We start from the raw sequence: 23292 nt of genomic DNA, 5'->3' as shown, positions 1-23292 counted from the left end.
TCTTAATTTTTCTGGTATCATGATGTAAAGATCAGAAACAAGAAACAAGATGAAAGGTTGAATAAGTTGGTATTGCAAAGTAAAATACGGCACGCAGAGTCCCACAGGTAAATGTATATGCAACGTTCTGGGCTAGGCAATAGTTAGTGGTAAAGTGAGCTCCGTTTGTTTTTTTTTTTTATAGCATAAACAGGTTAAAACCAAGAAACAGGAAGCTTCCTGTCTCATAGCAGAAGAAGGGAATGTGGGTAGAAGCAGTGGAAGTGGATTAATAGTTGTGTAGAAAGTTCTGTCATATCTATTGAGTCATAGAACACCACTTTGAAAGTAATGTAGATCTTTTAAAGTGCTCTAGTGTATATCCTGTAGTACCATCTTGATCTTTCTTATTTTCCAAGGGTTGTTTGGGCTGTAAGCTCTACAAATCAGCTAGACAACGTGTATAACAGGAATGAAGTAACTGCCTAAATCAGTACAAAATCAAATCAAGCCCAGTGTAGCCTGAGGTGCACTGATAACATATTATCAGGTGCAGCTCACAGATAGGAGAAAATATTTTTAGCCTAATAAGACATGTAGTCATAACTATCCCTTCCAGTATCTAAGTGGCTGTAAATACTTACGTCAGTTTCTTATGATGCGCTTCTTAGTTTTCAATGGTGTTGCTGCAGTTTCATATTTCAGGATTTTTCTATGTTGAGCCTGTTCTATAAGTTTAGGAAGATCAGTGGAAGCCACTTCATATATTGAAATCTCTGTATAGTTATGTAGTGACGTGAGAAGAGACCAAGTCCGTCAGAATTTGTGAATGAAAGCAAGACAGGCTAAAAAACCAACCAACCAAAAAAATATATTTCCTGAAGTAGTATCTCACAGAAAATGCTTATAATAAAAATGAAATTAAACTGTGTTCTTTAGAAAAGGCAAATGCTAGCTTTAGAAGAATAGCAAAGTACAAGTATAATAAAAAGAGAGTAAGCATTAATACTTTGCAGAAATACTTAAATGATTTTTAAATATTAATAACCCACTGAGTTTCCTGTTCATAATCTGGGTTATGCTATGTATTGTGTATTTTGCAAGTTCTCCAAATGTGTTACTTGTTGTCACTATTCATCTTCAGATTCATATCCTGTGTGGGCTGCAGAAAATCAGTCTATTAGCAGTGGTAGGTGGGTAGATGTCACAGGGATTAAGGCACTCGGATACCTATTTGTTAATCATGCAAATAAGTAAGGAAAGGCAAATGTCGTGATCTGTTGTTACCTAGATACTAGGGACTGTGACTCAGAAGTATTTTATCTTTTATCGCTATATAGAAGTTTTTCCTGGGTCTAACTAGTTTTCTTTTTTAATACCTTATCGGATGTTTTCTCTCATAAGACTAAGAATTACTTGTATTACTTGTGGACATATATAACCACTCTAATCATATATTTAAAGCAGATTTTTTGATAGTTTCCTAGTTTTCACATCATATTTCAATCCTTGCTTTCAATGGGATTTTGTCCAACAAGAATAAACTTAAATAAAACCTGTCTGTGTGTTTAGGCAACATCACATTATTAAGCTTGGTTCTTCACATGATAACACTGTGATCTGTTTAGTAAAATGCAGCGAATATGGCATATGAAGGCCAAGGAGAAAAATGTACAATTTATACTTAAGGGGTATAGCCAGATCTTCTACTGAAAGTTTATTCTTAATGGCTGCAAAGAATACAAAACTTAGAGATGAAGAATTACAAAAGGGAGGAAAAAAAAAACCTCTAAAGTTCTCTAGAAAATCATAAGTACTAGAATTAATAGAGTTTATTCATCCTGAGTTATGTTGCCTTGTTTATATAGTATGTTGTTTTTGTCTTATATATTGAAGTACCCTCCTCTTGAGAGGACCAATGTCTTGTTTCCTTGCTAGTATTGTTTTCTCAAATAGCTTTTTCAGGTCATTAAAAATACTTTTTGCATAAAGTTAAGAAAGAAATTGGAGGCAGATGCAGGAATTTAACGTGGAAAATGTCAACCTAGACTGTCAAACTAAGGTTCCAGAAAAAAGATTTCAAAATACAATGTGGAGTTGGTTGTTTCTGCTCTCTTTGGAGTTTTTCTTAGATGTGCTAGTTAACAGTTATCTTAGTTGGAAACATGAGAAATCCCTTCACAAAGCAGGGAGGAAAATGGTCAGCAGAAAGAGAGAAAAGCTCTTGAACCCCAAAGACTATAACAGGAGGTGTGACACCTCTATGTAGAGTCTTGATAATTCAATTAAGTTCTGTTTGGTTTGTTCTGTTGAGATTTTGTGCTCTTTGAATTTTGAGGGCTTTTTTTCTCCTAAAGCTTGTTCAGTACAGAGGTTAAAGGTGTGTGTGTACGCAGCTGTAATAAAGTTTATTTTTAATGACTTAGTTCCACTTGGGTTTTAAAACACAAGAGAATGTGTTTGTAGTAGGAATGTGGGAATAACATTGTTGGGAAAGTGTAGATTGTCTGTCACCTCAAAGGAGATAAGGTTTGGTGTCTTTCAATGAAAGATGAAGTATGCAAAGGAGAAATACCGGAATGGCTATTTTTTTTATTTTCAAACTGTGAAGCAGAAAAGGAAACTTCATTCCCTGTGGTTTGCATGCGCCAGAATTTACATTCTCTTCATGAAGAATTGCTCTAGTTTATTTTCAAAGTTCACTTGTTTTTTTCATTTTAAATCTCAATGCAAACTATCTCATGACACATGGCCTCTGAAGCAGTGTGGGAAAAATACCAGAAAATTACCTCCTCCATTTGATTCAGTGCAATAGTCTTCGGTATTTGAAACTTATTTTATTGAAGGATGAGAAACAAAGAAAGGGGTTGCTCCTACTTGTTTACTGATGGTTTGTCTGCCATTTCTCACCCCAAAAAAGCTTCAGATGGCACTTTAAAAATGCCAGTGAATTCAAAACTGTTAAAAAATCTTGGCAATTTTAGGTTTATGTCAAGGAATTGTGAATGGAGGAATCTGGGAGGAGGAAAACAAATCTGTTTTATTTCAACTGAAACCTGTTATTGATTTGGAATATGAGAAATAGTGGTTTAAAGAATGAAAGAGGAGTGGGAGTACAAAGTAGTACTGGTATTCTTGTTCTCATTTGCATCTACCATTCATACGGGTAGCTGAGTGCCTGATAATTTTATTCCTTAAGTCAGTAATTCCAGACAGTTGAACTACTGGATTGAGATCAACTGAAGCCCAATAAGACAGACCTTCCCATGTTTGGTGTTTTTTTTTTTCAGTGTGGAGGACAATAAAGTTTGACAAACATGTCTTATTTTCCCATGATTCTTAAGTCGTAGGAACGTGATACCGGAAAACTTGGGAGAGGTAACTAATTAAACAATGCTGTCATGTATTGTGTATTTTTTGCTAGTGTATGTATATATGTATGGATCACATTATGTAATGAGAAGTCATATATGAAGTCCCCCTGCTTATTTCAGTTCTTTTTGGTTCTTTATTCTATTTTGAAAGGGCTGAGGAAAGGCACTTCTTTGTTCAGCTTTACTTAAGATGTCAAGTAGGGTGGCCAGGGAGATAGGTGCTGAATGACAAGTAGAAGCTGGTGTGCTGTGAGGAGAAACAGGTCAGCTTAAGAAATCCAAAAGAGAAGGCGTTAGCTGCTCTTACGGAGAGGAAACCAAATGGTCATGAATATACTATACTTCTAAGAGTTCTTCCTCTTTGGTTGGCAGCCTTTCTTTAAGAAGTCTGTCACTAGGATAAACTTATCAGAGTGCATCCTGTTTAAGTTTGAATCTAACAAAATTCAGAATAGGGGGACTGTGTGTGCACAGGGAATGTTTGTGGGATTAGTTTTGCTTTTTAACCAAGATTCTGTTCTGAGCTTGTACCAGAACTGATTTCTCTGTTAATTTCTTAGTGAAATACTGGACAGGAAGGATGTGGGGATGACAGCTTTGTACTTTCAGCCAGGCTCGACTTAGAACTTCCCAGGTATGTACAAGGAAACCTTCTATGGTTTATTCCCCAACAGATGCAATGGCTTTTTTATAAATGTTCATATGAAGTGAAGGAGGGCAGAACCATTATTTTTTTGTTTCATTTAATACTGCCTGTGTGACAAATACTAACTTTTATAACGGAGCTCTTGCAAGTGTCTGCAGTACAGACTTGTAGTTTTATTTACATAAAAAATATTAATTAACATTATAGAGAAAATCACTTTTTCCTATTTTTTTCCATGATGTCTTCTATTAGTACTGCTGAAGTAAAGAACAGTGGAGGAATGTTTCTCTTTGACAATGTAGTCTTCAACAGAATATATAAATGCTTCTGTCAAACTTTGAATAAGAGATCATTATCTTTCTGGAGGTGTTGGGATTTCTTTTATGTTTATGTGGTAGCAGGCAAGAAACAATGGAATATTTTGAAAATCGGGAGAAATAGAATGTCTCTGGAAAGCATGGAGAAATCAAAGATAATATAAAATTATTCACAGTTGTTATATTAATGCATTTAATTAAATATTTAAAAAGGAATGCTGTTACAGCATGACAGAGCAAGTACTGAATACACCTGGACTTAAATAGGTCACGTAGCCTATTGTGCAAAAAGCAAATGGCCAAAGAATATTTTTATCTCTACTGTATATTAATTGAATGTTACTGTATGCATTTTATTTTTCATGCAGCTTAAGACATGCAATACTTACATTTTTAATGTGAATATCTTTGAGCAGATCAGAATAACTCTGTGGGCAATTTCTATGTTGTGGAATGGAAAGAACAAAAACAAAAAATCCCTGAACAAAACCAGAACCCCTGAAAAAGACTAAATGCTATTCAGAAAGCATTTAATAACGAAGTTGGCCTGAAAACATTAATGTCAGGTTTCAGTCTCAGGTGAATGAGAGAGTGATTTTATAAACCTGTCAAAAATAATGATTTGAATAGAAATGTTAAAAAACCCCTTTTTTTTTTTCTGAAAGCCAGCATAATAATCCCTTTTCTTCGTCACCGAGAAGGATTGTGTCATCCTAGGGGAACTAACCTGTTGCAGTCGACAGGCCTTTCTCTATCATTTCTTACGCTATCGAATTGATGCTCAACATCTTTCAGTTCCAGGACTGATTGATATTCCAACATCCTATAGTTTAAAGAATATGACAATTGTGATATCTTATCATTTTAGTTTGATGTAATTATCCCCTTGTTTAATATATATTCTTCATGTTATCTTCAAGGATTGGGTTTTTTTTTTTTATACTTCTTGTATCCCATACAAAGGTTTCCTTGGAGCTTCTGTGGGGTTCTAAATCTGCCCCCTGAAATCCATAAAATGCTCACTCCGAAGTCCTGTCACATTTAAATTATGCTAATGTATTTCTGTTGAAGTACATAGCCGTAATGATCTTGTGAAGCTCTTCTCTTTAACGAAAAGCAAAAGTCACTGCATTTTGAGTATCCTAAATAGGTCTTAAATACTCCCTGAATTGTTCTATGTGTCTGATAATACAGAAAGTACCTGCAGGAGAGTACCAAACCTCTTTTAGTTGCCAATTGTGGCGCATTCATGTCAAACTACTCTTAATATTTCATTTTTTATTTCTTTTGGCATAGGTAGGCTTCTTTTCATTTGAGATCGGGTTTCTTGTTGGTTGTTCAGTATAGTGTTTATGTACTTCTGTTTGAGATGACTGAGTTAGCCCTCCTGTTAACTTCAGCCCTATGAACTCCTGTTCTGTAGCATGTATTTTCTGTCAGTTTTGTCTAATATTTATTTAGAAAGCAGAGTATTTATAGAAATCTGTGAGTAATCTCCAACTTTTAGAAGTCTGTAATCTTCAGACTTCCTTCCAGACTTGTATTTGTTGCCTGAAGAAAGAGAACAGTATGCAGAAGGGATGGATAAGAATGGGCTTGGAAATACCAGTTGTCTCAGGGTTTCAATCGAAATGGCCTTCTTTGCATCAGTCACTAATTTATAAAGTACAGGCAATCCAGTACATATTTTAAGTTATCAATTAAGTGTGGAAGTATCATGCGCTGGTATTACATAATAAATGTCCCAGCTATGTGGCTTTTGGAACAGAATTAAGATGCAGGAAAAAAATTTGTACTTCATGAAGTATATTTCATAAAGAAGTGTTATCTTGTACTCACCACTTTGCCTGAATTATGAATAAAGAATCTGGCCCAAATATCATGCACTGGGAAATGATTGGAGACATGAACAATTTTGTGTTATTTAGAGTGAGCTGAGAAATACTGCGTAATTACTGACAGGTGGTCTAGAATTGGACACTGAAATTGCCTACGTAGTTTTGGATTGATGATATTTTGTGTATCCATTTTGATTTAAACATCAATTCAGTAGTCATCACATAATTACATATAAAGAGACTTTACAAGATACCTGTTATTTCCTGAGGATCCATTAGAGTACGTCAAGCAAAATATCGGTTCTGTGTTTTAAACTGCATATTATAATATAAGGATTTTTGAAATAGGAGTTATTTGCCCAATAGACTGTAAAGGTATCTTTGGAATCGCTGTAAATAGATAACTCTGCTCCTGGTTAGGGAATTCTGACATAGTTTATTATGAACGGTGATGAATTGTTTCTGTGTAACAAAAAAAGCAATATCCCTGGAACTGGGAAAGATTTAGTTAACGCAGGATTTATTGATATAAATCAAGGTAATCTAGAATGCAGAGTACCTTCAGCCAGATAACAATTGCATGTGAAGTATTTCATTAAAGGCAGTGGAATGAATAATCCTGAAAGCTGAGTGCAGCCAGTGAGGGCCAACAGAAGACCAGGGCATATAATCTCAAAGCGTCTTCAAGGCTGACTTTCAAATTTGTGCTGGCAGCTATATAGGTACCTTCTGCAGTTGTTGGAGATGACATAGACACTCTTGAGTGCTTGAGAATGGCTATATTAGGCATGTTTTGTTATGTACTGGGGAACCTCCCTTTCTGCTTTGACCGTATAGGCAATCTACAGATTCACGTCCCTGTGCTGTGTTCAGCTTGATGACATTTGTTTTCTTCTTCTTGCCCGATGCACTGCATATGAGTTACAAAGATATCAGCACATGTACCTTCAAGTACCTTAAAGATGCTATCTTTGTAGGTAACTTATTACTATAAATGCATAATTTATAGATATGGATGATGATTTGCAAAATTCCTTCAGTAAAAAGCAAGATGGTTTGTTTTTCTTTCCTCAGTGTCACCAATAATGCTAAAACAGATTATGCGTTGGGGCAGAGAATTAACTGACATATCAGTTTGTAATTTCCAGGTGTCTTTAGGGGATTAATACTTGCCTTTCTAATTCTTGCAAGTCAGAGTTTGTGCTGAAATTTTAAATTTTATATATTTAATGTTCGTTGTTAATGTCATTTTTCTTGGACGTATGTGAGTACATAATCTTGCTTTTGCTGTTATCACAACAGAACAAATTATGGCTGGAGTGTATTCTGTAGTTGCAGGTCCAGATTGGTTCATTTCTCCCCTTCCCTCTCCTGGTCTTCTATCTCCTGCCCTCCGAGAATCTGGCTCTTACTTGAGAGTCTAACTTAGAAATTGGACGTTGTAAGCTTGCTGTGATGGAAGGTTTCTAAATGGCCAGTTAGGACAAATAAGTGTTGTTCTGTCTTGAGTTTTGTGGACCAAATTTTAGTCATGCTTCTACAGGCCTTAGATTGATACATTTAATTTTAAATGAAAATTTGGTAGGAAGTATTTTTCACTTCTAAAAATATATATAAAAGTTTTCCTATCTTGAGCCAGAAATTAATATATTTCGCATGTAGCGTATTAAAAAAAATACAAACACTGAGTTTTATGAGCAAGTGAATCTGCGGAGATCAAGCTGTGATGAATCTGATTTTTGACTTTGAGATTTGGTCTTCTACAAGTTTACTGCATCTTCAAATTTTTAATAGACAATGTATAGTTTATTTCCCAGCACTAAAGAAATCTTATTTAATACCTCAAAAAAATACTTTTTATTTTCTGAAATACATGTTTTGTCACCAGCGTAAGTGGGCTTGTGCAAATAATGAGGGTCTGTATTGGTTAATTACCCTGGTGGTATATTTCAACCAAAGCACTCTCGGCTGTTTAGTAAATACATAGGGACCGATCTTGTAGTTCGTGCAGCAAATTAACCCTGGTGGCTCATAGGTGGGATGGTCCTGGCGCTTTGTGCCCTACAGCAATGGTGAGGGATGTTGTGCCCCAGGTGGTCTTGGCCTCTCATAGTACTGTGCTGTCTGCTACCATCCTGAAATTTAACCATAGTGCTTTCATCTCTTTCCTTGGGGAAAGAGGGACAGATACTGGAAAAGAATCCTGCAGAGTTTTCTGTAGCAGGAGAGATCATGTGCAATTACGCCTCTACTGAGATAAATTAGCTTTATGCGAAAGTGCTCAAAGTGAATAGTAGGCTACTTTTCACTTTGATCCGTAGCTTGTGGACTGATGATGATCAAAATAAATGTCAACTGAAAAAGTGTTCCAAGAGTTTGTAGCAAATATAAGAGTAACTGGTGAAAGGTTGGTGTCGAAGTCACAGAATGTGGTGTTACCAGATATGGCATTCCCTTTTATATGTGGTAATTTTATTCATTGAATGAATTGGAGAAGACTGTGTTTTAACTTTAATGAGTCAGTATGAAGTTGGAATAACTTGCCAACACGTTCATGCATTTCAGTTGTTTTTTACACTGCATTTTACATGAGGGGAAATTGCAAATAGTAAATGTCAAGGATTCACTTGGGGCATCACAATTTCAGAGGCATGAAGCTAATATGTATTTGTCTCATTACTGTCATCAGATTGAAGTTAGCCCGTGGGTGGCAAGCGCTCATAACTCATAGGAGACATAGTTACAAATGACCTGTAAGAGGTCACAGATACCACAACTTCCTAAATTCATATTACAAACGTGTTGTCAATAAGAAATGAGGGGGATGATGTTCATCATCTTTCAAAAAGCTGGTTTTCACTGAAAAAGAGGGGAAAGTTTTTCTTTTTATTTCCAAGTCTCAATTGATCACATCTTTGTCGATAACAGTGTGTGGGAATAGGAAGGCAATGCTGTCCTTCTGGATACTTACTAAGGCATCTGTAATCTTGCTATATTAACGCAACTAAGCTATTGTGCTGTATCATTGCTTGTTGATCATTGGCTTAAGTATCTCTAGAGCACTAAGGGCCAATGGGTGTTCTATGGGACTTGTAAATATGATTTTTATGCAAAGGCTTTTATCCTCTTTCTTGTATTTACTTCCATTGAGATCTCAAACATAGAACTTAATATAGTAATTAACAGCGGGAACGTCTCAGCAATACAGTGTGTGCACGCGTGTGTGTGTGTTGCTACTGTGTCGCTACTGTGTCAGCTTAATCAAGTTATCGCAGAGACTGAAAAGCCTTCTTAAGATGTAGTCCTGTGTCTGACATCAACTGGATATAACTGTAATGGAATTCACCCAGTCTTTCAGGATAGTGGTTAAATGTTTACCATGTTTAGGGAAGCCAATTAAGATGCAGAATAATATAACCAGGCTACATTTGCTTAGCCTAATATGACTGTGTGGGGTTTGAAACTTTAAATTAGACTGGAGTAATGTGTTTTAGATAACCATCTACTTAAGAGGATTGTTAGAAGTTACCGTTCAGTATGTACATTTGCACGCTTCAGCTGGTTGCCTGTCTATTGGATGGCAAGAGCTACAGTTAACGTGCTAAATCATTGTCTAACAACTGCATTATCTTTCTCTGTAATTCTGGGTGCAATTTCAGGTGTCAGCTTTGATGTGTAAAGCCACATACGGTTTGATTCATAAAGCCATAAATGGATGTCTGGTAGACTGCTTCTCTTCCTATTTGTAAGAAAGGTGTGACACTGGGATATTGATTAATACTTTGAGTCACATCGCATGCAAAGGATTGCAATAGTTGATAGAAGTGGCGTTTGGGAGGATCTGTAAGAAGCGTTTATGCAAATAATTACTGTTCACTGTCAGAGTAATGGATGTCAGCAAAATGTTTTAGCTTATTAGTCTGTTAATTTTTTTCTATGTGTCTGACCAAACTGAGTTCCCAAGAGCTCAAGGAATCATGGGGGTTACTAAATGAGAAAAAGTTAAGACTGAAAAAAAGCGTTGTGTGCTTCTTCAGCAGAGTATGTTGTTTTTTTACTCTCTGATAATGTAGTCAAAAAGCAGGTCTTCATTGAGAGGTGTTTATATAAGAAAGAAGGATCAATGGTTTGAAGCACTTGGGAGCGAGGTTTATACTTCTGCAAAGCAGTTGTTAAAGCCTTGGAGGAATTTCATTGCGTACACAGAGATTTGCTCCAGACAGAGTACTGTAATGCTCAAAATGGCTTTTCTATCTGCTTACCATGTTTCCATAAAGATGATGGAAAAAAAGAGAGAGAGCATGGAGAAAACGATCACTCAGAATTGGCAAGTATATAGCCAGCTGAGTTAAGAAAAACTGGATAAAACTAAGATTATATGCTTTCTGAGTATTAACTAGGTTCAGAGATCATAAGTTGTCAAGTTATGCAAATAAGGTAAAATCAAGTTAAGTTACATTGTTGTTATTCTTCTTGACAACAGAAAATTTATGGTGATTAGCTTAAGTTCCTAATAACTGGGAATAAAAGAAAACCTGGCCCTTCTCAGGAGGTCGAAGAGGTAGATCTGGGGAGATACAGGCTACCCACAGGAGGCACAAGAGGCCATCCTAGAAAGAGCAGATTGTGCCTGATGAATTTGGTAGCTTTTTGTACCAAGACTACTGGCTCTCAAGATGTTTGTCTTGACTTAACCAAGACTTTTGACAAGGTATATCCTTATAGCCAAAATTGTTAGATATAGCTTGGATTGGTGACTGCAAGCCATGTTGAAAATGGGCTGGATTTCTGGGTGCAGAGTTGGCAGCTGGTAACTAGTAGCAGCATCCTGCAACAGTAGGGGTAGTGCTGTAAAAAGTCTTTATTAACAAGTTGGGTCATGGGAATGAGTGGGATGTTCTCTGCAGCTTTGTCCAGAGATACTAAATCCAGGGTAGCAGTTAAGCTGCAGAGCAATGCTGCTGTTCTTAACAGGCTGGAGGCATGGTGTAACAGAAATCTCATCAAATTCAGCAGCAGTAAGTGCTAAGTCCTGGATCTGTGATAGAATAACCCCGTACAACAGATGTGGCTGAGTACTAACAGGCTTGAAAGCAGCTTTGCAGAAAAGGACACACAGTGTTGTTCTGTTGGGCAATGAGTTGAATGAGCCAATGCTCTGCATTTGGCAAAGAAGGCCAACTGTGTTCTGGGCTATGTTAGCGTTAAGTGTAGACAGCAGGTCAGGAATACGAACCTGTGAACATCTCTGGAGTGCTGCATGCAGTTTAGGGTTCCCCAGTGCAAGAAAGACGTGGACACAGAGGAACAAGTCCGGCAGAGGATGCTGGAGCCGCGTCATTGGGGGCTGGAGCACGTTGCTTAGTGGGAAAGGCTGAGCACGAAATCCATTGAGTGATAGAGGGGTGGGGGAAACCCCTGGGTTTTTTTTTTAAAAAAAAAAAACAAAAAAACAAAGAAAACAAACAAAAAAAAAAAGCCCAAACAAACCACCCAAAACCCAAAGCAAACAAACTCACTTACACTCTACACCCAAAATAAAAAGACACACAACAGCACCCCCCACTATCTACCAAAAAAAAGACAAAAACCCACGCAACACACACACACATTGCCCTCTGAAAACACTCAAGCCATCGCTCTCAAGAATAGACTTCGAATTCTTATAGAGGGAAGTATTTCCTTTACAAAAGTTTTTAGCATCATTCGAATCTTTTTAAACTGGAGCACTTTTTTACGTACAGATGGGAAAGAAGACCTTTAAAATATGCCCTGTTGCTATGATAACATATTGTATCTCTTGGTGCTTACATTATAGCCAAGGGATTTTGTAGAATATAAATGTCTTACAGTCACTTCATTTTTATGAATTGGTTTGCTTTTTAAATTGTCTGAGCTATGCTGATGAGTAACTCGTACCAGATTGGAGTGTCTTAGCGTGTATATATATATATATATACTTTGATTATTTTTTCTTAATTTTTTAAGTAATAGAAATAGGGGTGCTTGACTGTCTAACAACCTAATCATCTTGATTAAAGGAAAAGGGGAGATTTATGCAAACGTGTGAGCTGTAAGAATGAATTCCATGTAGCTTATAAAAAAGCAAACAAACAAACCACCAAAAAAACCCCAAACACCAACAAATCAACTAACTCTAAGAAGCAGTCAAATATTCCTATATGACAGAAGCCTGAAACATGACAAGACTTAAAGCTGTATTTCCAGGCCCAGGCTAAATGTATTCATGTATTTGATGGCAAAGTGGGTTGACTCCATTTGAGCTTCAGCTTATCCTTTTGGGACAGATGGGAGGAACAGCTTGGAATTTCTCAGGTTAGCTGGAAAAACAAATTTTATCTTACAAAATAAGGATATAAAAATAAGCATGCACACTTTCTCTTTTCCCACCTTGGGTGGGGCAGGAGTGTGTGTGTGTATCAAATGAGACTTTGTAAATTTCCAGGCAAATCCAAACCAGCTCTCACTTAATTGAAAATTTGTGGTAGTACACATAAATCTTAATAATAATTCTCAGTAATGTAGGAGGTGTCAGTTATACCTCCATCAGAAAAGTCTGTGTTAAAATTACAAATATATAACTGAATACTTCAGATCGTGAGCAGCAACGTATCTGCTCATTTACACAGAAAAATACAATGGGAAGGGAGGCAACCTATATAATTAGGGAACAATCTTTCATTTACCCTGGTAATAGTATTGCTGGTCTTTGATCTCTGTAATCTGTTTTTCTGGACCTTCTGGCAGGACATCGAAGCCTGTTGTGGAATGGGAATCCAAAATCCGCAATATTCTAGACATGAATAGAGCCTGTGTTTTAAGATGTGAAGTAAAATAAGTGTTTCCCCAACTTTTCTTTCTATACAAATTCAAAATGAAACCTTCTGTTGAACTATTTTTTTGCAATTTGTTACACTTAACAGGTTGATGAACGCTGTCAGGTGTGTCTGTGGGGAGACTAAAACCCATCTCGGACTCTGGGGATACCACAGCAATTTCTGTCCTAATTCAGTCTTCCCCTAAAAGCTTTAAGGGGCTTGTAAATACATCCAGCTTCTCTCAGATCATGCTTCCTCCTAATTTTCCTGGTGCACTGGGAAAGGATAACTTGTACTAGAGAAAATAAAATTGTCAAATCTTCTTTTTCCAGAGGTAGTCAAATTGATTGATTGAATCTGGAATAGGCTGTGAAGCACCATGGCAAATTTCACCAGTAGTCCCTCATAAATATTGTCAGCATGAATATCTTGCAGAGAAAAAGTTATGGGGATGAAAGCTACATAATTTTTTGCAGCAAGCAAACAAACAAAAAAACCTGTGGAAACAGTACAAGGATGTCCCCATTTTTTTTCAGTGTTCTTCAGTTCTTTAAGCAGAAATCATACTGTGGAACTAGAAAGATTGTGATGGTTCACCATGTAGACCTCCAGCATCTCTTAATTATTGCATTTGAGATTGAACTAATGAAAAATGTTTTGCTGGCCTGTATCGAAGTGCTGGTACATCTGCTATGGTAAGGTAGCTATCTATAGAAGAATGGCCTTTTACGTTCCTGTAGGTTTTGTACAATCTTATAACTTACAGAAAATACAAAGATAAAAGGCCCTAACGCTTGAGAAAATAAGGCTGTCAAGTAGACAGTCAGAAGCAGTCTTTTCTCTAATTAATTCTTTCTTCTTGTTTTGTAATGCAACTTCCTAAGGGAAGCTTGGAAAGAGGATCAGTCATTTTACTTCTTTTTTTTCCAGGAGAAGACTGTAATAAAATAACATAAAATGTGGTATACTCTAGTAAATAATTAGGGTTTATGGACAGAAAATTAGCCTGCAACCCTGTTGTCTGCCTGCGGAGTATGTACCAATATGAGAAGACATAGCGACCTACTTCAGGTGCACAGCTAAAAGTAGCTTTCTTACCTGATTATTTTGTTAGAGTAAACACTGTATTTTTCTTATCTTTCAGGAATTTAGACCAGGTTGGCTGGGGCTTTGGGCAGCCTAATCTAGTGGGATGTCCCTGCCCATGGCAGAGGGGTTGGAACTAGATGAACCCAAACTATTCTATGATTCTATGAATTTGAATTGGGGAGAGGAAGGGTGATATACAAAAGTATCCCGAAGACACTGTTTAGGAAATAACTTTCCTGCCTACCAGAAAGTTCCAGTCTAACACATGCAAGCTAGTCACACTGTCTACTTGTGCCAGTGCTGCATAAAACTTGAAAACTCTTAATTGGGTATTTTTATTGCAGAGGAAAGGCACCATTGGCCAATCCATATTTTATTGACTCTTCTTGTTATAAGAGTAGTCTCAGATTGATGAGTCACTACTCATTTAATTTGAAGCTTTGCATGTATGTATTTTTTTTTGCTCTGTTATCTGTCAGCTAAAAATAACTGTTGCAGAAATGACAGAACAGATTTTACAAAGAAATAATAAAATTACTGCTGTGAACATGTCACTTCAGGCAAAAACAGTAGCTTATGCTGGCTGGAATGTTACTGTCATGCTTTAAATAACTTCATTAGTCAATAAGATATGCTTTAATTATTTAAGTGACAAAAAAGATGAGCTTTTGGTATTTACATCTACCCACTGTTTACTCTCTTTAGAGTATTTCTTTATATTAGAGCTGCAAGCACTTGCAAAACCCCATCTGGCTGGCAAAATATCTTTTTGTTTACAAAAACAGAAGCTTGTAGCCACTGCAAGCTCTTGAATGTTTCCTGCTGGGATCCCAAGCTAACATTTTTTGCCAGCAGGCACCACTTTTAGCTCATGGGAACCTGCTGTCACCAAAAGAGTTTTTCCCTCATGTGTCTTTCATTTTTATTGCAGTATCTAAGGTGGATGGTTCTGAGGAGAACCCGACTTTTTGTCCTGCAAAGCAGTCTGGTATGCACTGTGCACATTTTCTGCTTGGACTGGCACCTTTCAGTCCTTTGATTTCAGCCCTCTCCTCAATCCCGCAAACATCTGTTTCTCTTCAATGGAATTGCATCAGCTCGGTACAAATTTCAGAGAGTCTGTCTTAAAGGATGAGCTCGTAGGACTTGTACGATGTGTCTGTCTAGAATATTGCCGCAGTATACTTGGTTGGCTGCGTGGTAATCTGGGCTCCATTTATTTACAGAAGCTCTGCGCAGTGGGCAGGGAATGTTAGTGAGCTTGTTGGTAGGAATTACAATCTTTGCCCGTTTCAGCGAGCCAGCTGAGCTGCTGCGTAATGATGCGTACACTGCCCTGATGAGCTAAAAGTTGATATGGTACAGAGTCCGAGAGGTGGGAGGCGGAAGAGGAAGTGCTACAGCAAATTGACCATGAACAAAACAAATTTGCGAGTTTCTCCTGGGTTTTTGATTATCCTAAAAACTGTCAGAAAATTGAATTGCTCTTCTGCTACACAAATAAATAATTCTGTTATTGGGATCTTTGCTGGACCGATTTTTATCCTTTTTATTGTTTTCTTCTGAAAGAAAAGGTTAACTGAGGTAGAAACTGCAGATTTTAGAAATGGCAATATATGCCTCAGTTACGCTGAGTGCATGAAGATAAAATTATGAGAAGGTATTATTTCACATCTTCGTTACCATCTTTACTATACACCTGTTGATTTAGTCTTTATTACACGAGGAAAATAATAGCAATGACAGTCTGGTTTTACACATGATATTTTCTCAAGGAAAGCAATGAAAGTTCCATTAATTTAAAAAAATCTTAAATATTTTTGGCAGGACTGTTTTGATTTGGGTCAACATCTCGGTAAGACCCATGAGTGGAATATTCCGTAGTCTTTATTTTTTTGGGGTTTTTTTATGAGCATATTTGGCTCGCATTTAAAACTGATTTTATCTTCTGTGGAATCAATGTTAGGAAAATACTGCAGTCTTTGGAATCTTTCTGCAAATTCTCCAAATTCCACTAATTCCAAGATGTCTGTAGCATAACCATCCACAGCAAACTTCGACCAGGATGTAACAAACGTGCTCTGTGAGACTTCCTCAAAACACTGAGGCAGTTTTTCCCCCTCAAAGAAACTTTGCGTAACTATTGTCGATCCCAGTTTTGCCTTTGACATAAAAGATTCTGATCTGTTGATCAAAAATAACAAAGATAATGAACTTTGCTGTCTTTTCTGAGGAAGATCCAAAAATGTTCTGTAAATACAAAAGTAGTTTTCTCCTCACATGAAGAGTTGGGCTTTGTAGAAAATCTAATCTATTCCTCTGCTGAGCAGCTTTTCGTAATCATGGCAAACATAAGTTTATTTTCTTTTGTAGTTATAAACTGGAGTTAGAGGCTGCAGGAGGAAAGGAAAATCCTTAAACTCAGAGTAATTTTACTTCTAAAACAGGTGCTCTGAACAAACTTTAATAAAATGGATTAGGTAATGAAAATCTGGGTAACACCTAGAACCTCTTTGAACATGTCACTGAGAACTGAAATAATTTTGCAGTCTTCAAATAATTGTACTCTTATTAAAGAGAGCTTCCTTTCTGTTGTATTCCTACAGATAGATCACATAAGAGCAAGATGTTATCAGCTTCCACCTAGCAATACATTTAGTGTAGTAATTGATTATTTCTTTATATTTAATGTTAAAATATTGGTGTTCAGGTAATTGCTTTTGGGTCTATCTATACTCACCAGTCAAGTACATGATACTGCTGTTTCAGTGTTTCCCTGACAGAACACAGTCTAGTCTCTTTAGATTCATCCTCTACACAGCTTCCATTGTTCCATCTTTTTTTTTAGACTGAAAAGCATGAACTTCCATAGTTCCTGAAGATTTAAAAATCATTATTGCATTCATACTCTGTCACTGTGAGACAGGAGATCATTACGACTAATCTTTTCTTCCACGTTGCGTATTGCGAAGCTTGAACTAATTCCTTGTAGTTCTTTCTTTTCCTGTCTTTCGCAAAGTTGTGGCAAGAGGAATCATAATTTCATCATCTGATTATCTGTGGTCATCCCTATGAGATTAAAAGGGCATTGCATAATAAAGTAACTGCAATAGAGCCATTTCTCTTTTTTTTTCTTCTGCTTTGAGTAAGCTCATACTTCAAAGGATACACCATCTGCCTCATTTCAGAGGTACTTGCTTCAAAGCATTTAGCAGAAAGGCAGGTAGTAAAGACCTTCCAACATCTCTTTCACTTCTAAAAAGGGAGGAAAAAGCCCAACAACAATCTCTAGTTCATTAGTTAGATTCTTTAGTAGAATTGTGAAGTGTGTGGTACAGTGATATTTTTTAATAATATATCAGAAAAGATATGCAGTTTCATCTTCTTGTCCAACAGATCATGTCTTTGATCAGATCTCCAGGCAAATTCTTTGTCCAGAAACAAAGCTTTATCAAGGAAAAGGTATCTTCCTAGAAACTACAGAAGATATTTAAATATGTATCTTTGACTATATGACTTTACTTCCTAGTATATGAGATGCAGTAGATACAACTGTGTGTGGTTTTGCGCCTGCCCCAAAAGAATCGAGGCTCATGATTTTCGTTAGTCCTGATTCTGTGTAGGACACATCGCAAATGCAAGTACTTCAGTTTGCCTTTGGCCCAGGAGACATCCTTCTGTTGTTGGGTCTTGGTTAAGTCATTAATATAAGGTATTGATAAATCACAGAATCACAGAGTGGTGGGAGCTGGAAGGGACTTAAGGAGGTTCACCTACAGCAGGTCACGCGGGAATGTGTCCAGGCATATTTTGAATATCTCCAGATAAACAGATTCCACAACAACTCTGGGCAGTTTATTGCAATACTCTATCACCTTCAAGAAGTTTTTCATTATGGTTAGGTAGAGCTTGCCGTTGTCCACTTTATGCCTGATACTCCTTATCCTATCACTGGACCTGAACTATCTGTAAGGTAAGTGGCGTATGAGGGGTGTGCTGTGTTTGCATGAAGTTGTGAGTACATCTGTTTGAGGTACCCTTAAATGTATCTTTTGTTTCTCATGACAATATGTAATTGCATAGTACAGTGGTTTGTATTTTAAATTTAGATCATGTATTATAATACTGCAGTAGTGAGGACAGAGGTCTGGGTTTTTTTTTCCTTCTAGTGGATGTAGTTATCTACAGAGTGGCTCCAATAGCAATGTTTAACTTATTCTTAGGTGGCTTTTTTGTTATTTGTAGTGTATCTTTCCATGTTCTTAAGATAAATGGAGGAAAGTTTTCAGCTTCCTGTAGAGTTGAAATGCTGCTGTTTGGGATAAATTAGATCAGGTACCCACTTCTCATGCAGTGCAATATGCTATCCATCAGATCCCTTTAATATCAAGTATTAGAACCACATTTCAAGAAAACTTGATAATTGACTGGCACTCCCCAGACTTTCTTTTGAGCCTACTGGACTTCTATTAGCACTTGTTGGGGTAAGAATTTCACATTCCGGCTTTAGAGACCTTATGCTCTAAAGAGAGAGCTATATCCTGTGACTATGCTACACATAGTTCTAGAGAGCTCTCATTTCTTCTTAAGTTTGTTGTGGAATGAACGAGAACTGATACTGTGCTTTTATTAAAAATGTTTCCTGTCTGAATTTATCACATTCCACAATTAGTTTGAGCACTGTGTAAGACAGTACTTAGAAGATGATCCACATGCTTCATAAAAATATGCAACTGGTTGTGTTGTTTCCATTATGGAATATGGCATTTTCTCATTTGTAGGTGGTATTGTGTATTTGATTTCTTCCTGTATGTTAAACTTCCGTGAACTTTCCGTGTAGAGCAGGGGACTGAGCATTCCCTTGAGGATGTTCTTTGATTCTTTAAGTTAAATCACATTTAAAACTGAATTAAAATCCTTACCAAAGAGACTAAACTTGATAGGGGAAAGAAGGCCATGAAGAGGGAAACTGTTGCAAAAAAAACCTGGAAAACCAATATCTTAAAAGTTGCAGTTACCCAGTGAGATGAATTATAGAATTATAAAATAGATAAATTATAGAACATAATTATTAATAGAAATTGAACAAGCTTATCTTTGCACCAATATATGTATCTTATAATAAATAGTATTGTTACCTTCCTTCTGTTTCATCTGAGAAACAATTTTGAGCTTTATCAGTGCAAGCACATCTTTTCAAAACAGATTGGGTTTGTCTGCACCAACTGATCACAACACACAGAATTACATGTATGAATTACTTAAGAAATATAAGGAAATTCTATACTTTGTGTTTTTTTGTGTATTGGAAAGATAGGGTTTTCAACAAAAGAAGACAATTAGTCATAGGGGAAGGTATAGCTCAGGTGATGGAATATTTGAGACAAGGGTTTCCCAAAATCTTGATTGTTTTCCAATTGACGATGCTAACAGGTGATGTACTTGTTAGATTACAGTGTTGTTCTGTTGTTTTGTATGAAGTATATTTATATGCTGAACTGATGAATAAGGGCCTCAAACTGTACGTTTTTTCTGCCACAAGATATTAAGAAACGTATTGTTTTGCTTATTATTACCGTCAATAGGGATATATCTTTAGCAGGAAAACAAAACCTGCTTTTGATAACTAGTTTATAAAAGCTAGTGGAAACAATTTATCTGTCCACTTCTAAGAACTAGTCTTCATCTTTTGAATTCTTGAGGTACTTTGGTTATTTCTTACAACGTGTATGGCTGTCCAACCACAAAAATATGAGAGGAAAAGCTAAAAGCCATGATTTTCCTCTTTGGGTGTCAGTTAGTTTCAATGTAATGCCCTGTGAACTATTTCAGAATGCTCCGTGTGAAACTTCAGTGTGACAAGGTGCCAGTTTTGACAGATCAGTGCTGAAGATTGCACAGACTTGAATTAATAAAGGTCAAAATCGTCAACAGGATGAGATGCCTGGTGGCGTGTGAGGAAGAACTCATACATAGTATGGGTATGCTGATACAGGCTAGAAAATGTGGAGTTTGGGCAAGGTCTAGGTCCTCTGCAATCTTTAAATATAATTTGCAATTTTAGAAGTGTTTCCAAAATGAATTCTAATACTTTAGGTAAAGTAAAAGCAATGCAAATGTTTTGACTCTTGGAAAACCCATCTTTTCTGTGTTAAAATGTCCTTTTTTCCCCACCTCTCCGTTTGCTTTGAAAAAACCTCCATGTTTGTCTAGTGGGTGAATGTTGATGTGGAACTTAATTTTATATTTTGGAAGTAAACTGATGAACAACTGAGCTTTTAAGGTGAAACAGTGAATATGAAGTTATTGAGCTGAATATCCAATCATCATTCAGAATGTAACTTGCAGAAACTGAGAAGTTCAAAAGCAGTTATCATAAAAACCTTTTATTAAAGTAACTGATAAAAGTATTAAGTGAGGAATCAACTCTTGCTTTCAGCTACACAGGCAAAAGTTCCATATTTGCAAGTTAAACTGAACTTGGTTTCATGTTTGTTTTCATGTTCTTCAGTAATAAAAGTAATAAAAGTAAGTTTAGACTTTTTTTTAGGTGATTCATCCATCTGTCTCGTACCTGATCTCCCTTTCTTCTCTGTTAATGACCATATTTTTCTGGTTTTGTGTCTTTTCTCTGTACATGCTGATCCTTGTTCATTCAGTTCAATCTATTTCTTTCTCATCTTTTTAAGGTCCTTTTGTACCTCACTGCCCAGTATTGCTGTTTTGTGGTACTTAAATGACATTTTCTATTCATTTTTGCATGAGTACAAATGAGTTCTTGCTGTATTCCTTTCTAAACTGTCTGTGCTCCTCTGAATATTCTGCCCCATGCGATTTGTTTCCTTGTGCTCCTGGAGAGTCTTTCAATGTTCTCTCTGCAGTCTACCTCTCTCCTCCATGTTTTCTTCTTGAATTTTTTTTTGTCCCCTTCCTTCCTGACCTCTGCATTTCTACACAATACAAATACTTGACAGATTTTTTTTTATTGGGCTGACTACGAGTGGCATCGCTATTCTGAATTATGATTTTAAATTAAAATGACTGGATGTCACAAAGAAATTTGCTCTTACTTTAAATGACCTTTTTCCTCAGTCTGAAGCAGCATGATGCAGACTGTGAACTTTGTATTGCTCATTTTGCCACTACGAGTTTGAATCTGATGAACTTTGCAGTTTGTGCCATAACATGTTCTAGCTCGGTAAGCCCTGAATTGGTCAGGCATTTGGACTATGTGATCCTTGTAGATTCCTTCCAACTGGAATAGTTTGTTCTAAAATAAACGTATTGCCACCCATAGGTGGGTTAAATAACATACTGAAAGCAAGAAAGTGCACTATCACACATTGATGAAAATAATGGTAGCTTTCTGAAGTTGGACATTTACTTCAAAATTATGAATACTAAGTTCTATTAAAAGCAAGCTGCTAGATTCACAGAATCACAGAATCACACAAGGTTGGAAAGGACCCATTGGATCATCGAGTCCAACCGTTCCTAACACTCCCTAAACCATGTCCCTAAGTACTTCATCCACCCGTTCCTTAAACACCTCCAGGGAAGGCGACTCGACCACCTCCCTGGGCAGCCTGTTCCAGTACCCAATGACTCTTACTGTGAAGAATTTTTTTGTGATATCCAACCTGAACCTCCCCTGACGGAGCTTCAGGCCATTCCCCCTTGTCCTGTCCCCTGTCACTTGGGAGAAGAGGCCAGCTCCCTCCTCTCCACAACCTCCTTTCAGGTAGTTGTAGAGAGTAATAAGGTCTCCCCTCAGCCTCCTCTTCTCAAGGCTAAACAACCCCAGCTCTCTCAGCCGCTCCTCATAAGACTTGTTCTCCAGCCCCCTCACCAGCTTTGTTGCTCTTCTCTGGACACGCTCCAGAGCCTCAACATCCTTCTTGTGGTGAGGGGCCCAGAACTGAACACAGTATTCGAGGTGCGGTCTCACCAGTGCCGAGTACAGAGGGAGAATAACCTCCCTGGACCTGCTGGTCACACCGTTTCTGATACAAGCCAAGATGCCATTGGCCTTCTTGGCCACCTGGGCACACTGCTGGCTCATGTTCAGTCGGCTGTCAACCAGCACCCCCAGGTCCTTCTCTTCCGTGCAGCTCTCCAGCCATTCTTCCCCCAGTCTGTAGCGCTGCATAGGGTTGTTGTGCCCCAAGTGCAGGACCCGGCATTTGGTCTTGTTAAACCTCATCCCATTGGTCTCGGCCCAGCAGTCCAGCCTGTTCAGATCCCTTTGCAGAGCCTCCCTACCCTCCAGCAGGTCGACACTTCCTCCCAGCTTAGTGTCATCTGCAAACTTGCTGAGGGTGCACTCAATGCCTTCATCCAGGTCATTGATAAAGACATTGAACAGAGCTGGACCCAGTACTGAGCCCTGAGGAACTCCACTTGTGACTGGCCTCCAGCTGGAGTTAACTCCATTGACCACCACTCTCTGGGCCCGGCCATCCAACCAGTTTTCAACCCAGGAGAGTGTGCGCCTGTCCAGGCCAGAGGCTGACAGTTTCTGAAGCAGAATGCTGTGAGAAACTGTGTCAAAGGCTTTACTGAAGTCCAAGAAGACTACATCCACAGCCTTTCCCCCATCCAGTAGTTGAGTGATTTTGTCATAGAAGGTGATCAGGTTAGTTTGGCAAGATCTGCCTTTTGTAAACCCATGTTGACTGGGCCTGATCACCCGGTTCTCTTGCGTGTGCTTCATGATAGCACTCAAGATTACCTGTTCCATAAATAGTTCCATTCATAGTCAGGTTAACAGATGTTTGAATGATGCTGTGTGATATATTGGGGGAACAAGGTCAGAAAGAAAGAAAACAAAGTAACTGTATATACATTTTCCTTTTTTTCTACTATCTTGCTTAGATAAATACACGTTATTATTACTGTCTTGTGTGGTTTTTGCACATGGTAGAAATCCTTTTGTTAAACACCATGAAGAGTTGACATTTGACAGTTTAGCCCCTGATGTACTATCAGTCTTATCTGTAAAATCGCTTTGGGTAACTATTAGCACACTCTTTACTGTTACCCATCGCACAAAGCTAATTGAGATTTAGTAGTGGGGTGGGACATGTTGCTCGAATAATAGATATAATTCTATATTCTTTAATTTCCTTTTTCTTTCTCTCTGTTTTTTTTCCCCCCCCCATTTTTCCCCAGGCTTATATTTTTAAATGTTTTTCTTGTGAATACAAAGAT

This window comes from Cuculus canorus, chromosome 14, assembly GCF_017976375.1.
Source record: "Cuculus canorus isolate bCucCan1 chromosome 14, bCucCan1.pri, whole genome shotgun sequence".
Lineage (NCBI taxonomy): Eukaryota > Metazoa > Chordata > Aves > Cuculiformes > Cuculidae > Cuculus > Cuculus canorus.
This window is presented reverse-complemented; position numbering follows the sequence as displayed.